This window comes from Bos indicus x Bos taurus, chromosome 15 (genome assembly GCF_003369695.1).
Source record: "Bos indicus x Bos taurus breed Angus x Brahman F1 hybrid chromosome 15, Bos_hybrid_MaternalHap_v2.0, whole genome shotgun sequence".
Taxonomy (NCBI): Eukaryota; Metazoa; Chordata; class Mammalia; order Artiodactyla; family Bovidae; genus Bos; species Bos indicus x Bos taurus.
The window spans coordinates 68,647,198-68,665,680 of NC_040090.1; the positions used below are offsets into that span (position 1 = coordinate 68,647,198).

Consider the following 18,483-nt stretch of genomic DNA (forward strand, 5'->3'; position numbering starts at 1 on the left):
TAAATTCCACCGCAGCAAGGACTTTCATCCATTTCTAAGAGCCAGGCACCCAAAATAGGTCTAGATCAAGGGGAGGCATTCTGAGGCAGGGAAGAGGACCTTGTTTTATTCAGAAAATGTGTTTCTGACAAGTTCTGAGGCAATCACATCTCTGGAAATGGAATCACAAATTAAATGCATGAACAAAACTAGCTTCTGAAGGGACATTGTGGTGAGCCGTTTTATGAAATGGAAATGACATCTAAACCATAGCTTTGCATGAAGCAGTTTCTGAAGAGGGCATATTCTTGATGATCTGCTCTACACGTGTTTAATTGTGTGTGAATGACACCAGCATTGGTGCTTTACATGGGACAGAAGCTGTTTGGTTCTCTTAAATTATAGATAAGTGTCAGCCATGGCAGAAAGAGCATTCTTTGCTCCAAGAAACCACCTGTATAAACACCTAATTGTTTGCATTCACAGAACGATTTATGTACCTGAAAGGCCCAGGTGATTGATCCTCTTTTGTTTCCATCTCTCCCTTTGGGAGTAACAGACTGGACGGTCCAGCTGATCAGTAGGGGGAGCCCTTCAAATCAGCAGTAGAAATTCAGAAAACAGCATTTTTTTCCCCTTCAGCTCCTCTGTGGGGAAAGCCCAGTTTTTCATGAGGAGGTGAGAGTGTTATAGGAATCCTGGGGTTCCCTCCTGGGCTCTGGGATGCAAGATGATTGAGAATACAAAATAAGATAAAATACAGAGTCAGAGTTTGAGACCAAGTTTCTGGCTGCTGTGCCTTCCTTTTATAGGCTTGTGCTCAGTTGTGTCTGACTCTTGCAATCCCATGGACTGTAGCCCGCCAGGCTCCGCTGTCCATGAGATTCTCCAGGCAAGAATACTGGAGTCAGGTGCTATTTCCTACTCCAGGAGATCTTCCCGACCCAGGGATTGAACCCATGTCTTCTGCGTCTCCTGTGTTGATGGAGAGATTCTTTACCACTGAGCCACCTGGGAACCCCTTGCCTGCTTTAGTAGATCTGTTAACCAGTCTGTTTTCTCATCTTTGAAAAGCAGGGCTTGTGCCAAGCAGCCCCTAAGGCATCACCCAGTTCCAGCCTCCTGAAATCTTAAGCCAAAGGAGGCATGTGGCTCTTGGGTGTTTATTATTTACACTGGGTGCCATACTGCTTGGGTGCATGGTGTCTCCAGAGGGATTTCCTCTTCCTGACAGAGCAGCTCATTGGCTGAGACTGTGTTGTTTCCATGCTATTCAGGTCAAAGAGGGAGCTGGCATTTTTTCCCTTGAAAGAATAGTGATACTTTTCGGTGCTTTCCTTAGACACACAGCAGGAAAGATTACCCTACAGCAGTTGATAAGCTTGTCAAGCAGCCATTCTTTCTGAAGCATGAAAGAGCACAGATTCACCCCTTGGCCAGGATCTTAGGGACCCGGAGAAGGAGGGAGGGAGGCCATGAAGACTTAGTTTGAATTCTATCACTGCACTTACCTGTGACCTTGGACAGATAACAAAACTGCTCTGAGACTCGGTTATCTCTCAACCTAATGGCAGACCTTGCATGACTGTGGTCAATGGTGTGTGTAAAGTCCTAACCCCACATATTGTATGTGCAGATATTCAGGAAGTGCTTATGGCTGTTAATTCATTATTATTATTTTATTCAGTTAAAAGACACATTTCCAGTGCATGAAGTATGGACTAGCTCTCACCAATTGTCCCAACCTATTAACTGAAACCATTTTTATTTCTAGAAATTCCTCTGTAATTTGCTTATTCTTCAAACAGATGCTCAGAAATGGTGATCGGGTCATTTGAATTATCTAGTGATTTGTTTTGGAGCTGCGTGTGGAATGGTGTTCCGTCGAGGGTCTTCAGTGACAATGCCACTACTTTCTCATGATGCGATAGGTAGTCTGCTTCAACTCCAAATTTTCATATCAGTCTCCAAATAAGCTATGACTAGCGCTTTGGGGCATTTATTCTCAGTGTTGCAGCAAGATCACGTAATGAATTTAAGTAACCAAAAAGGGGTTTTTGTTCCCCTGCACTCCTACTTTCTGCCCTCTGACCACCCTGAGGCATCTCTCGTGCCCCCAGAAGTGTGTCACACTTCCTGTTTCTCGGGCCTGTGAGTAAAATAAACTTTTGTTTCCCCCTATAAAACAAAAAGGAATTTTTGAAAAGGCAGTGAAAATAGGAGTCTAACTCGAGATGAGTGCTGTGTTGAAGGTGTCTTCTGATGGAGAGTCCAGAAATATGCCCTGTCTCCTGTGATGGTACCGTTTTCTAGAGGCAAAATCCGCATCATCTCTCCATAGCCCTTCTATAGCCCCATGTGTAGGCAGAGACGATGGCCATCAGAGAGGGTAAGAGAGAATGCACGGAGAGTTGGAATGAAGCCAGGTATGATCATGTCTGCCCCTGTCTAGTAACCTTTATCAACTTCCTACTACCTGGAAGATAGACATTCGGTTGGCCATGGGGTAACACCCATCATTTGCATCATCCCCACTCATCATAACCATCTGTTACATTGAACTACAGTCTAAATGCAGCTCTGGCTACATAATACCACCCCTTCTCTCTTCCTCTCCTGGCTGGCTCCTACCCTTCCTTCAACACTCAGTTCATGTGTCACGTGCTCCTAGGGATTCCCCACCCTGCTCATTAGAATCAGGGGAGCTATTAAAAGTCCTACGACCAAGTTGTAACCCTGACCAATTACATTAGAATCCCTGGAGTGTGGACCTAAGCATCTGTATTTTATCACTGTATGTTTTAAAAACTGAATCCCAAGTGATTCTGGTGTGTAGCCAAAGTTGTCAGCTACTGTATGAGGTTGTGGCCACTTCATTCTTCTTTGCAGATCTAGCAGCCAGCCCAGTACCTGATACAGGAAATGCTTATTGAACGAGTGAATGAGGGTCACCTCTGAGATGCTTTGTCTTTTCATAGTTGTATATTCCTAAGACTGAACTGTCTCTTTGTCATACCAATGCCTTGGGGCACTTGTATCCTTTGACCTGTATCTCTCTTGTCTGTTCATTCCTTAGGCTTAATCGGTTTATTTTGTTTCTTAAAAATGGAAATTTTAAAACCACTTTTTAATATAAAAGTAGCACATACTTACTTTAGAAAATCTGGACATTAGGAAGAATGGAAGAGAGTCCACTCCTTCACCACTGAAAAGGACATGGACATAGATGGGTCGCTGTTTCCTTAACTTTCCCTAATTTGCTGCCCTTTGGGGTTTCTTGACCCTCTGAAATGCCTCAGTGTGTTCAGTTGATGCTCTTTTTTGCTCAGGCTCTGTGAACTTTCCTGAGTCCCCAAAGGAATGTTCATGGGAATAGCATTCTTGAGAGACCAGGGCCAGTGCCCCCAGGGCCAGTGTACCATGAGAAAGGGTTTTCTTGTACTATTCTTGCCTTCCTTATTCAAGCAGGATGTAGGGGCTTTATCACAATAATTAGTAACAGTTGTGTAACTTCTTTAAAACAGTAAATGTTTACTAGCCCACCCCCTTGCCCTCCTAAAACAGGGGCTAAGACTGCACTGCTGGATAATAGTACTTACGTCTGTCAGAGTGCAGCAACTGGGAAGTATGAAAATAGTCAGAATAGACAGACAAACTGCTGCTGTAACAAACAAGCTCAAATGTCAGTGACTTAACACCATAGAGGTGGTGTTTGTTGCTTGTATTGTAGTCAAGTGTTGAGTTGTCAGAGGGCTCTGATCCATGTGATCATGGAAAGCCCCAGGCACCTTTCCTGTTTTCATCCATCCTACTCTAGAGCATCAGATTCCTTCACTGGATGCTTTGCATACATTTGGCAGACGAGTGAATAAGGTGAGCGGGACAAAGGTACACTCATCGATGGTTGTCTCAGCCTGGGGGTAACACACTCACCTTCCTTCCAATTCCAGAGGTGGGAGCTAGTCCCATAGCCTCACGCAGATGGAAAGAGGCTGGGAAATGTAGTCTAGTAACAGCCAGAAAGAAGAGGAGCACACTTGCATTGGTGATCACTAACCATCTCTACCGATCACGACTCCTACTGCTTTAACCACAGTGAATGAGCTACATCCTGGTCTTTGTATTGTTTAAGTTACTGGTTCGGTAATAACAGTGAGTGAAACAAGAAACAAATTAAGTTGTCTTTCACTTGCAGCATAAGCTCCTCTGATAACCTCAAATGGAGTTTCCCTGCCGTGGGCTAAGGTGGCTGCTTCAGATCACACCATCACATCCCACATCCCCGTCTATAGGAAAGAGAGAAGAAAAGTGGAGGGTGTAATCTAACAGCTGCTCACATTGTTTCATTTGCATTCCTTTGGCCTGAGCTCTAGTCAGATGCCATACCTTGCTCCAAGAAGGCTGGAAAATCTGGGTGGGAGTAAGTGGAGTCTTTTACTGAAAGGATGACTAAGTCAGATGCAGCGGGGAAAAGGTGCTGGATAACCAGTAGTCTTTTCAATCAGTTCTAGGATGCATGTCTTAGTGGTTGAGAGCATGGATTCAGAGTCATACTGTGTGGGCTTCAGTTTGATCCCACCTCTTATTTGCTCTGTGACATTGGGCAGGTTATGTCATCTATATCTCTGTTTCCTAATCTATAAACTCATGTGTCAGCTCTCTTCTGATGCTCTTCCAGACCCACTTACCATCCTTCACCACCCTGCTCAGTGCCCTGGAAACCTTACCTTTCTGGATGGACACCCCTGGCTTCCTTTTTGGCCAGTGAAAGGTGCCACCAGGATGTGGGAGGGTGGAAACCAAGGGATGTCAAGGTACTTAGTCCCTTCCCGTGGGGCTGTGGGATGACATGGCTAGATCAGTCTAGGCCACTGCTTGCTCTCCTGCAGCTTCGGATCCTTCTGGGTTCTGGAACCTCCCCTTCTGAATGAGGGGTGGCAGCTATGCCCCATCTGGCTCGCCCCAGGCTGCTCCCCCATCGTCTGTTTTCCCTTCTGTCTGCCCATCACACTCTCATCAGCAGGCCCTTCAACCACTTTTTTTAAGAGTATACCACGCATTTCCTGTGGTATACCGCTTTTTTTAGAGTATACCACCCATTTCCTGTGGTATACCGCTTTTTTTAGAGTATACCACCCATTTCCTTTCTCTGATATGATGGGGCTAATAATAGTACCAGCCTCAGACCATAGTGGTGAGGAGCAAATGGGTTTTAGAAGCAACACTTGAATGTCATCGTTGTTATTGTTCAGTCACTCAGTCATGTCTAACTATTTGTGAACTGAGGGACTGCACCATACAAGGCTTCCCTGTCCTTCACTATCTCCCGGAGCTTGATCAAACTCATGTCCATCAAGTCAGTGATACCATCCAACTATCTCATCCTCTGTCACCCCCTTCTCCTCCTGCCCTCAGTCTTTCCCAGAATCAGGGTCTTTTCCAACGAGTTGCCTCTTTGCATCAGGTGGCCAAAGTATTAGCGCTTCAGCTTGAGAATCAGTCCTTCTGATGAATATTCAGGGTTGATTTCCTTTAATATTGATTGGTTTGATCTCCTTTGCAGTCCAAGGGACTCAAGAGTCTTCTGTATGTCGTAACCATCATTAAATGTTTACTATGTTTCATGTCCCTGGACGAATGCCCTGATCCCTACAGGCATGGTCAAACCTTCTGAAAGACCTGGTTTTTGACATATAAATTAAATAATATGGCCACTCATCTCCTCTTCTGCACCCTGTGTTAAGAGGATGCACCAAGAGGTTGCAGATGTGTTCCTGCAACCAAAGTTTCTTCCCTCTCATCATGTGGGGAGAAATAAGGAGAAAGGTCCCAGACCTTTCTTATTATTCACTTACCCTGTGCTAGGCTCTGTAGGGGTGTAAACAGTCTACCCAGCTTCCCAGCTTGGAGTTTAAATCATGCCACCCCCATTGATAGCCCAATAACAGTTTCCAAGGATTTTCCTGTGCGTATTACTAACAAATTGGGCTTCCCTGATGGCTCCTGCATGTAGTGCAGGAGACCTGGGTTCAATCCCTGGGTTGGGAAGTTCCCCTGGAGAAGGGAATGGCTACCCACTCCAGTATTCTTGCCTAGAGAATCCCATGGACAGAAGAGCCTGGCAGGCTATAGTCCAAAGGGTTGCAAAGAGTTGGACATGACTGAGCGGCTAAGCACACATTACTAACAAATCAAGTCTTTTTCTAAGGCTACCCTCTAATTTTAAGCCCAGGAATTCTCAGGGGTGCTTGTTCACATCCACAGAGTCAGTTCTGATTGTTCTAGTCTTTTGCCAAGGGAGCTGGAATCCAGATACACCTTATTGAGGCCAGTGGACACCTTGGTAACTGCTCACAACCTCTTTTTCCAGAAACCATTGACCCCACGACACAGCCATCGCTGCTGCTGCCTCTACACAGGACAGAAGCCAGGGCTTGGCGTTCTCCTGCCCGGAGCCTAACTGGTTTCCCAGTGGCCTGCCCTGGGCTGGCCAAAGGGCCGAGGGCACCCCTCTCCAAATGCTGCAGAGTTGGCCCAGAGCTTTCTAGTCACTACACAAGCCCCCACTCACCTTAGGGGCTGGGATCAGGTTGGCCACATGCCGGGCTCTGAGCTGGTCTTTAAACAGCCAGGGCCGTTCACTCTACCCTTGGATATGCCCCCAGATCTCTGCACCCTGCGAAGCCCATCTGTCCTGCCTTCCTCCCCCGCCAGCCGGCCGTGGCTTCTGAGAGGGAGGGAGTTTTCACTCCAGTTTAACTTTTCTCAGGATGATTGACTGTGGAAAATTCAATTCTCTTCACAGGAAACCTCACCCTACCGCAAGGCGCGGTCTGGCCTCCTGGCTCCAGCAAAACAATCACAGAGTGGCTCTCCATTGTTACAGTTTCCTAAATCTGGGCACTCAGCCTCTTACATGATTGATCTCCTTGAGTTTATCAGCTCGTTTCAAATGCAGAAGGACTCAGTGAGGCAGAAGGAATTATCTTCACCTCATGGAGGAGGAAACAGAGGCTCAGAGGGATTAAGTTATCTGCCCAATGCCACACAGCTAGTTAGAGGGAAAACTTCCACTCGAAATAGAATCTCTGGCTCCAGAAGCAAGTCTCTGTTTCTTGGAGAGGAGAATATAGAAGTTGCCCTCCTCTCAGGGGGATTGAAGAAGGAAATGGCAACCCACTCCAGTATTCTTGCCTGGAAAGTTCCATGGACAGAAGGGGCCTGGCGGGCTATAGTTCACAGCATCGCAGAATCAGACACAACGGAGCATGCATGCAGGAGGATTTGGTTGCTATAAATGATGTAAAAGTAACTAGCCCAGGGCCTGACTGCACAGTAGATGCCTGTCCAATATGTTCTTGTTGAATAAATGAATGAATAGTAGGTGCGCAAAGCCATATGTGTATACACACATATTTTTTTTTCTTTAGACCAACAAATAATGGTTAATATATTCCAAAGGAATTTTCCATAATGGGATGTGAAACGGCAATCAGAAAAACTCTTCCTAGCTTCCATCATCCAGTTCCCTCTCTCCTACCCATGTTTCAGCAGTGCGGAGCCTCTGGGACAGGAAAGCTCTTACAGTTCCCGGATGGTGCCGCCGCCATTTCTAAGGAAACCAAACCTTGGCGGCAGCGCAGTTCGGGGCAGGGCAGGGGCAGCCTGGAGGGGAATGTCTGAAAGCCTAACTGAGGGCAGGTGGACCCCGGCCTGGGTGTAAAACTCATCCCAGTTCCCCTGGTGTTTGTCGGTGAAGTGATACTGCTCACTGCTCAGGAGGCGAGGTCTTATTTCAGGGTGTTTTCCTTGGGAGAGAGAATGGAGTAGGCAGGAGAAAATGAGAATCACTTCTGGTGGGTAAATGGTTATCTGTGCTGTGCTAAGTCGCTCCAGTCGTGTCTGACTCTTTGTGACCCCATGGACTGTAACCTGCCAGGCTCCTCTGTCCATGGGATTCTCCAGGCAAGAATAGTGAAGTGGGTTGCCATGCCCTCCTCCAGAAGATCTTCCTGACCCAGGGATCAAACCAGAGTTTCTTAATGTCTCCTGCATTGGCAGACAAGTTCTTTACCAGTAGCGCCACCTGGGAAGCCCAAATGGTTGTCTGTCTAGGCTAAAGCGATATAGAAGAGTGGGATAAAATTCACAAACACACACACACAGAATGGAAAGGGCATTTTCCTTGCCAAAGAGATGTTTTAAGACTGTGTCCAATTATTCCTGAATGTTAAACACAAACCACTTAGAAATGATGATATTTCATCAATTGTTAAAGACTTTCTGAGTCTAAAGAGTGTTATATAACCAGTTTGATCTGTTCGAGAATGCTGTGATTACAGGTTTCTGGGTCACATTTGTACTGGATGATCTTTCTGGACTATGTCCTGTCGGTTTGGGTTTCTTTCAAATCAGTCGTGCCCCCCTGGGTGGGCACATTAAAGTGGCCTTCTGGGACTCTTCGCCTCTCTCTCTCTTGGGTTTCCCTCCCCTTTTCTCCTTTCTCCCCGCGTCTGGATCCCTGTATACCCTCTCCCCGGTGTCTGCCTCAGTTCCTCTCTGTCTTTTCCTCTCCCTTCCCCTCTTGCTGCCTCCTTCCTGTTCCCATCTGAAGTTGGAATACAGACAGAAAAGTGCTTGCCTTGCCAGGGCCCTCTGCCAGAAAAATGGAACAGGTCAAATTATAAAAAAATGATTACAAAAGAATGCTCTGTGGCAAAATGGGGGAAACAGATGTTCAGGGGTGGTTTTGCTGTCTCAGGCTGTCAGGTGAAACACCTTCCTTACAGAATAGCTAGATGCGGGCATTCATCATCATGTTACAGGTGTGGTTGTTTTAACATCAAATATGTAAATGTATGTGTATTTGTCTCTGCTCAATTCTCATCCCCTCATCACCTTTGTAGCCCCACACCCAGAGTAGGCAAGATTACTGACCACCTGGTAGCAAGGTTTATTTTCACCCTCTTTTCAGAAGGGTTTTTTTTTTTGGAGGGGGCCCTAGAAAATTTTATTGTATCTATTTACAATTTTTTTTTATTGAAATATAGGTGACTTATAATGCTGTATTGGCTTCAGGTGTACATCACAGTGATTCAGCTCTCTATCTATCTTTATATATATATATATAATTTTTCAATTTCTTTCTCCTTATAAGTTATTACAAGATTTTGAATTCCCTGTGCTATACAGTAGACCCTTGTTGGTTACCTATCTTATATTCAATAGTGTGTATAATCCCAAACTTCTAATTTATCCCTTTTCCCACTTTCCCCTTTGGTAGCCACAAATTTGTTTTCCATGTCTGTGCATCTATTTCTGTTTTATAAGTAACTTCATTTGTACTGTTTTTTTTTTTTAGATTCCACACATAAGCAATTTTGGTCTTTGACTTACTTCACTTAGTATGATAATCTCTAGATCCGCCCATGTTGCCCCAAATGGCATTATTTTGTTCTTTTTTAAGGCTCAGTAATATTCCACTGTACAGGAGACAGGGATCAAGACCATCCCCATGGAAAAGAAATGCAAAAAAGCAAAATGGCTGTCTGGGGAGGCCTTACAAATAGCTGTGAAAAGAAGAGATGCGAAAAGCAAAGGAGAAAAAGAAAGATATAAGCATCTGAATGCAGAGTTCCAAAGAAGAGCAAGGAGAGATACGAAAGCCTTCTTCATCAATCAATGTAAAGAAATAGAGGAAAACAACAGAATGGGAAAGACTAGAGATCTCTTCAAGAAAATTAGAGATACCAAGGGAACATTTCATGCAAAGATGGGCTCCATAAAGAACAGAAATGGTATGGACCTAACAGAAGCAGAAGATATTAAGAAGAGGTGGCAAGAATACACAGAAGAACTGTGCAAAAAAGATCTTCACGACCAAGATAATCACGATGGTGTGATCACTCACCTAGTGATCACACCAGACATCTAGCCAGTGATCACACCAGTGATCTAGCCAGACATCCTGGAATGTGAAGTCAAGTGGGCCTTAGAAAGCATCACTACGAACAAAGCTAGTGGAGGTGATGGAATTCCAGTTGAACTATTTCAAATACTGAAAGATGACACTATGAAAGTGCTGCACTCAATATGCCAGCAAATTTGGAAAACTCAGCAGTGGCCACAGGGCTGGAAAAGGTCAGTTTTCATTTCAATCCCAAAGAAAGGAAATGTCAAAGAATGATCGAACTACCACATAATTGCACTCATCTCACTCGCTAGTAAAGTAATGCTCAAAATTCTCCAAGCCAGGCTTCAGCAATACGTGAACCGTGGACTTTCACATGTTCAAGCTGGTTTTAGAAAAGGCAGAGGAACCAGAGATCAAATTGCCAACATCTGCTGGATCATGGAAAATGCAAGAGAGTTCCAGAAAAACATCTATTTCTGCTTTATTGACTCTGCCAAAGCCTTTGACTGTGTGGATCACAATAAACTGTGGAAAATTCTGAAAGAGATGGGAATACCAGACCACCTGACCTGCCTCTTGAGAAACCTATATGCAGGTCAGGAAGCAACAGTTAGAACTGGACATGGAACAACAGACTGGTTCCAAATAGGAAAAGGCGTACGTCAAGGCTGTATAATGTTACCCTGCTTATTTAACTTCTATGCAGAGTATATAATGAGAAACGCTGGGCTGGAAGAAGCACAAGCTGGAATCAAGATTGCCGGGAGAAATATCAATAACCTCAGATATGCAGATGACAGCACACTTATGACAGAAAGTGAAGAGGAACTAAAGAGCCTCTTGATGAAAGTGAAAGAGGAGAGTGAAAAAGTTGGCTTAAAGCTCAACATTCAGAAAACAAAGATCATGGCATCTGGTCCCATCAGTTCATGGGAAATAGATGGGGAAACAGTGGAAACAGTGTCAGACTTTAGTTTTGGGGGCTCCAAAATCACTGCAGATGGTGATTGCAGCCATGAAATTAAAAGACGCTTACTCCCTGGAGGGAAAGTGATGACCAACCTAGATGGCATATTCAAAAGCATAGACATTACTTTGCCAACAAAGGTCAAGGTTATGGTTTTTCCAGTGGTCATGTATGGATTGAGAGAGTTGTATTGTAAAGAAAGCTGAGTGCTGAAGAATTGATGCTTTTGAACTGTGGTGTTGGAGAAGACTCGTGAGAGTCCCTTGGACTGCAAGGAGATCCAACCAGTCCATTCTGAAGGAGATCAGCCCTGGGATTTCTTTGGAAGGACTGATGCTAAAGCTGAAACTCCAGTACTTTGGCCACCTCATGCGAAGAGTTGACTCATTGGAAAAGACTCTGATACTGGGAGGGATTGGGGGCAGGAGGAGAAGGGGACAACAGAGATGAGGTGGCTGGGTGGTATCACCGACTCAATGGACATGAGTTTGAGTAAACTCCAGGAATTGATGATGGACAGGGAGGCCTGGCATGCTGTGATTCATGGGGTCACAAAGAGTCAGCCACAAGTGAGTGACTGAGCTGAACTGAACTGAATATTCCACTGTATATATACCACATCTTCTTTATCTGTTGATGGTTGCTTAGGTTGCTTCCTAAGGCCTTAGGTCTTGGCTATTCTAAGTAGTGCTACAGTGAGCCTTGGGGTGCGTGTATCTGTTCTAATTACAGTTTCTCTGGGTGTATGCCCAGGAGTGGGATTGCTGTATTTTAAGTTAAGCTCTGTTTTTAGTTTTTTTAGGAACCTCCATACTGCTTTCCATAGTGCTTGTACTGATTTACATTTCCACCAACAGTGTAGGAGGGTTCCCTAGCACACCCTTGAAGGGTTTCTTTTAAAGACCACCAGGAAAAGTGGACACTGGAGCTGCTTTCAGGTCACTGTTTAACAGTAAATATCTTATGGAACTTCAGGTTCTTCCAGGTGGCTCTGCGGTAAAGAATCTGCCTGCAATGCAGGGGCCTCAGGAGATGGGGGGTTCGATCCCTGGGTCAGGAAGATCCCCTGGAGAAGAATATGACAACCCACTCCAGTATTCCTACCTGAAGAATCCCATGGACAGAGGAGCTTGGTGGGCTATAGACCATAGAGTTGCAAAGTCGGATATGACTGCAGCAATGTAGCATGCACTCACAGGTTCTTAAGAAAATAGAGAAGGAGCTTGTGTGTCAGAACCTGGTCTGAGATGAACCATATGGAAAGTTCATGGTCGAACTTTGGGACCGTGTTACAAGCTGGGACTTCTAACCTGTCAGGGGGCCTTTGCTTCTGTCTGCCAAAGGACCGGCTGTTGATCAGAAATAGAAGTCCATTATGTAGCCCTGGTGGTGGGCCAGCCACCCACCTGAGAGCTCAGACTTATCTCCTTTAAAAAACTCTTTTCCTTTTGGCTCTAAAAGCCATTTCCACCACGGACTCAAAAGAGAGCTTCCAGATTCTGAACATTTTCATAGATTAAGGAGCGTGGCCAGCAGTTTCTGTCCTGGGCAGATGCGTGTATGGGTTAACCTCACACGCCCGCCTGCCGCCTCCTCCTCCAATGGTTCTCCTTGTCGTGTAGGAGTGTAACCAGGACTCAGTGAGTCAGCACAACTAAAGCACATGGAACAGTGCCTGACAAATGACCAGCATTTACTAAATGTTACCCTTATTCCACTGCTTTCCTTTGTTCCTGCCTTCCTTCACTTCCCTCATCACTTTCAAGTATGTTTTCCTTCCCGAAGCTCCATTCTGTCTCTTCTCCCCTGTTATGTTCATCTGTATTGGTGCTTAGTCGCTCAGCTGTGTCCAACTCTTTGCGATCCCATGGACTGTAACCCACCAGGCTCCCCTGTCCATGGAATTCTCTAGGCAAGACTACTGGAGTGGGTTGCCATGCCCTCCTCCAGGGGACCTTCCCAACCCAGGGATTGAACCCAGGTCTCTCGAATTGCAGGCAGATTCTTTACCATCTGAGCCACCAGGGAAGCAACACTGAAAGAAAAGAACAAACTGGATCAATCACAAAGGTATAAAGCTAGAGCCACCACAGGCCCGAAGAGTGCCTTAGGGCAAAATAGAAAAAAGCATTCTCTCCAAGTGGATGAAAAGCAGAGACTGTGTTCCCAGTTTCATGAGTAGAAGACAAGCTAGATTCTGGCTCCACGCCTCTGTTTCATACACACCCTTAGCCAGGCACTCTTGTGCAGTGAACAGCTTATGTAACTGGACACGTTAGCCCTGATTCCTCATCCCCAACCTTCTCATGGATTTTTTTTTTTTTTCTCCTTTTCCGGGAATTCTTTCAGTGTTGTGTAAATACAAGAAAGCCCAACTTATTCTTGGAGTAATTCTTTAAAAGGAATTTCCCCCAGGACTTCCCTGGTGGTATAGTACTTGGGACTCCCTGCTCCCAGTGCAGGGGGCCTGGGTTCAATCCCTGGTCACAGAACTAGATCCCACAAGCTACAACTAAAAGATACGGCACACTGCAACGAAGAATCAAGATCCTGCAGGTCACAGCTGAGACCTGGCACAGCCAAATAAATAAATAATTATGCAAGAAATTTCCCTGAAATTATTTACATGTTTTCCCCAAGTTCTGATCCCCTGAATAAAAGCTGTGTCTAAAACTTGCAATACTTATGCCAATAGTTAACCAAAATTTATTTACTCTAGTTCAAGTGGCTTTATAAAATGCAGTATATTAATAATGAAAAGAGTTGGCACTTCCCTGACAGTCCAGTGGTTGACAATCTCCTTCTTATAGTGCAAGGAACATGGGTTCGATCCCTGGTTGGGGAACTAAGATCCCATATGCCTTGGGGCAACTAAGCCCATGTACCTCAACTACTAAGCCCAAAGACCACAAATAGAGAGTCTGCACCCTGCAACGAAAGACCCTGCATGCCTCAACAAAGATCTCACGTCCCACAACTCAGACACAGTGCAGCCAAATTACTTAATTAATTAATTAACTTTACAAAGAGCTAGTATTTGTGGAGTGCCTTTCACGTATTAGGTGTCGTACTAAGAACTTTATGTCAGGCATCTCAAAACAATCCTGTGAGGTAGGCGCTGAGGTAGGAGGTTTCCCTGACTTGACAGATGGAGAGCGAGAGTTTAGACAAGCTCAGTAATGTGCCAAGTCGCATCTGGGGAGTCGGGGAGCCAGGGCTTGAGCCAGTTCTGTTCTCTCTTGCTGGAATTCCTAACCTCTGTCCTCAACTCTGGAGCAAATTACTAGAACCCAGACTCTTGATTCTCAGTAGTAGATTCTTGGCAGAACCATGATTTGCATCCAGGCTTGTTCTTGTTAAGTTACTAAGTCATGTCATACTCTTTGCAACCCCATGGACTGCAGCACGCCAGGCTTCCCTGTCCATCACCATCTCCTGGAGCTTACTCAAACTCATGTCCATCGAGTCGGTGATGCCATCCAACCATCTCATCCTCTGGTATTGGAGCTTCAGCTTCAGCATCATTCTGTCCAGTGAATATTGATTTTCGTTAGATTGATTAGTTTGATCTCCTGGCTGTCCAAGGGCCTGTTTGATTATAATATTATGGGCTGACCCATTTATAATACTGCCTACAGCTTACCAGACACAGCAGGCTGCGCTTGGAGACATGAGGGTGAATAAGACCCAATCCTTCCCTCAGAGACCTGATAACCTAACTCAAGGAGAAAGCTCAATAGACCAAAAAATTTACAATTTAGGAGCTCTGGCTTCTCTAGGCTAGTGGGCACCTACTGACTATGTGACCTTGTGCAAGTTATCTGACCTTTCTGGCCTCAGTTTACCCATCTTTGGTATGGGAAGGCAAATACTTCATAGGGTAGAGATGTACTTATTCCCTCAGTCGTGTCTAACTCTTTGTGACCCCTTGGACTGTAGCCTGTCAGACTCCTCTGTCCATGGATTTCCCAGGCAAGAACCCTGGAGTGGGTTGCTATTTCCTCCTCTAGGGGATCTTCCGGACCCAGGGATTGAACTAGTGTTTCCAGTCTCTCCTCCATTGCAGGTGGATTCTTTACCCGCTGAGCCATTAGGGAAGCCCTTCATAGGGTAGAGGGAAGGGATTAAATGAGATGATCTATGCAAACCATGTGCTTAGCACATATTAACAGTTGGCACTCCATGAGTGTTTTCAGTTACTTTTTATGATGATGAGTGCTGTAAGGGAAGTATTCAAGGAGGCGTGGGACCCCAGGGAAGATGAGCCTGACTAAGCCATGGAGGTCAAGGGGAAGCCAGGCAACCTTCCTGGAAGAAAGCCACCCTCACAGCATGAGCTGCAAGAGGAAAGATATAGGGCATGAACAGGTTATGTCTGTGTTAGAACAGCTGGTGGCAGCTTAAGTCAACTCCTCCTCTGGGGTCCCTGAAATTGAGTTCTGAATGCTGGGGTGCAGGTGAATGAGGCAGGATCTTCTCCCTGGTACAGCCCAGTTTGAGCATGGAAACTCTACAAAGTGAGACTGTAACGTCATTAACCCCTTCCTCAAATTCTGTGCACGTCCTGTGGGGTCTGTTTGTCCCACTCTTTTATATATATATATATATATATATATATATATATATATATATAATAATTCTCTTCCTTAAAATATTTTTAAAAGGAAGAGAATTATCATATATATATATGATAATTCTCTTCCTTAAAATATTTTTAAAAGGAAGAGAATTATCATATATATATATATATATAATAATTCTCTTCCTTAAAATATTTTTAAAAGGAAGAGAATTATCATATATATATATATATAATAATTCTCTTCCTTAAAATATTTTTAAAAGGAAGAGAATTATCATATATATATATATATAATCTCTTCCTTAAAATATTTTTAAAAGGAAGAGAATTATCATATATATATATATATATATATATATATATATATATATATATATAAAAGAGTGGGACAAACAGACCCCACAGGACGTGCACAGAATTTGAGGAAGGGGTTAATGACATTATGGTTTTTCCTGTGGTCATGTATAGATTTGAGAGTTGGACTGTGAAGAAGGCTGAGTGCCGAAGAATTGATGCTTTTGAACTGTGGTGTTGGAGAAGACTCTTGAGAGTCCCTTGGACTGCAAGGAGATCCAACCAATCCATTCTGAAGGAGATCAGCCCTGGGATTTCTTTGGAAGGAATGATGCTAAAGCTGAAACTCCAGTACTTTGGCCACCTCATGGGAAGAGTTGACTCATTGGAAAAGACTCTGATGCTGGGAGGGATTGGGGGCAGGAAGAGAAGAGGACGACAGAGGATGAGATGGCTGGATGGCATCACCGACTCGATGGACGTGAGTCTGAGTGAACTCTGGGAGTTGGTGATGGACAGGGAGGCCTGGTGTGCTGTGATTCATGGGGTCGCAAAGAGTCGGACACAACTGAGCGACTGATCTGATCTGATTTGCTGAATCTGGTCTTAGTTGCAGCACACGGGAGCTTCCGTCTTTGTAGCATGCTGGCTCTTTTAGTCGTGGCATGCAAACTCTTAGTCGGGGCATGTGGGACCTAGTTCCCTGACCAGGATTGAGCCCAGGCCCCCTGCATTGGGAGGGTGGAGTCTTAACCACTGGACCACCAGGGAAGTCCTGTGTTTGTCCCACTTGTTTGGCCCTCAAATTTGGAGTGGTAGGGTTCAGTAGGACAAAGCTGTTAAACCATGTTCTTTTGAATTTCACTGCTTTTTCCATTATAATCATCATTATTTTTGTGACTGTCACCTTGAAATTCCAGACTGTTTGCCAAATGAGAAGCCGAGGGATCCTCTAAAGCAAGTTTAGAGACACCCATGTAGGCAGGTAATGACAGAGAATGAGATGGTTGGATGGCATCACCAACTCAATGGACATGAGTTTGAGTAGGCTCCCGGGGTTGGTGATGGACAGGAAAGCCTGGTGTGCTGCAGTCCATGGAGTCGCAGAGTCGGACATAACTGAGCAACTGAAATGAACTGATTATTATAATCAAATAAGTTTTAGCTTCTTTGAAAAAGCTGAAACCTGATTTCTTGTTTCTTGCACCCACTTGTCCATGTTTTCCCTTCTAGAGCTTTCACACTTTTTTTTTCACTGTGGCCCAACATAAGGATACATTTTATATTAAACTCACACAAATTTGAATATAAATATAACTAAAGCAGAAGTTTTGTGGAATAGCAATTACCTTTTATTAGATTAACTGCATCTGATATTTTCCATTTTGTTCTATTTATTTAAAATGTTGATTAACCTATTCAATTGATTTCCAGTAATGGGTTGCCTACTACTGTTTGAAAAAGAATGTTCTAGAGGTTTTATAGCAAACATAGAGTAAATCTGCTCCTCTGGTCTTTCTGAAAGCTCTCGAGGTATTCAAAGATGGCTATCAAGTTGTATGTTAATCTTCTCCCTACTACTTCTAATTTTAAAATTGTAATTGATTTAAAATATTGTGCTAGTTTCAGGTATACAGCAAAATGATTCAGTTATACATATATATGTATATTCTTTTTTCTATTTTTCCATTATAGTTTATTACAGGATAATGAATATAGTTCCTTGCACTATACAGTAAATCTTTGCTTTTCTATTTTACATACGGTAGTGTGCATTTTGGAGAAGGCAATGGCACCCCACTCCAGTACTCTTGCCTGGAAAATCCCATGGATGGACGAGCCTGGTGGGCTGCAGTCCATGAGGTCGCTAAGAGTCGGACACGACTGAGCGACTTCACTTTGACTTTTCACTTTCATGCATTGGAGAAGGAAATGGCAACCCACTCCAGTATTCTTGCCTGGAGAATCCCTGGGATGGGGGAGCCTGGTGGGCTTCTGTCTATGGGTCGCACAGAGTCGGACACAACTGAAGCAATTTAGCAGCAGCAGCAGCAGCAGTGTGCATTTGTTAATCCCATACTCCCAATTTATGGTTCCCTCCTTCCCCTTTGCTTACCAAGTGTTTTTTTCTGTTTGTGAGTCTTTTTCTGTTTTGTATGTAGATTCATATGTATTATTTTGTAGATTCCACATTTAAGTGACATCATATAATATTTGAGATCCAACCAGTCCATTCTAAAAGAGATCAGCCCTGGGATTTCTTTGGAAGGAATGGTGCTAAAGCTGAAACTCCAGTACCTTGGCCACCTCATGCGAAGAGTTGACTCATTGGAAAAGCCCCTGATGCTGGGAGGGATTGGGGGCAAGAGGAGAAGAGGACGACAGAGGATGAGATGCCTGGATGGCATCACTGACTCAATGGACGTGAGTCTGAGTGAACTCCGGGAGTTGGTGATGGACAGGGAGGCCTGGTGTGCTGCGATTCGTGGGGTCGCAAAGAGTCGGACACGACTGAGCGACTGATCTGATCTGATCTGATATAATATTTGTCTTCCTGTGTCTGACTTCACTTAGTATATCATCTCTAGGTCTACCCATGTTGCTGTGAAATGGCATTATTTCACTCTTTTTGTGGCTGAGTAATATTCCATCGTATATATGTAGCACATCTTGTTTATCCATTCATCTGTTGGTGGATACCTAGGTTGCTTCCATTTCTTGGCTATTGTAAACAGTGCTGCTATGAAC

At 44.4% G+C, this 18,483-nt stretch overlaps 1 protein-coding gene across 4 annotated transcripts in view; it reads left to right on the plus strand.

The window, feature by feature from the left end:
• Nucleotides 1–18,483, plus strand: part of AMOTL1 (angiomotin like 1) — a 197,438-nt gene that overhangs the window by 46,507 nt on the left and 132,448 nt on the right. The window lies entirely within an intron of this gene.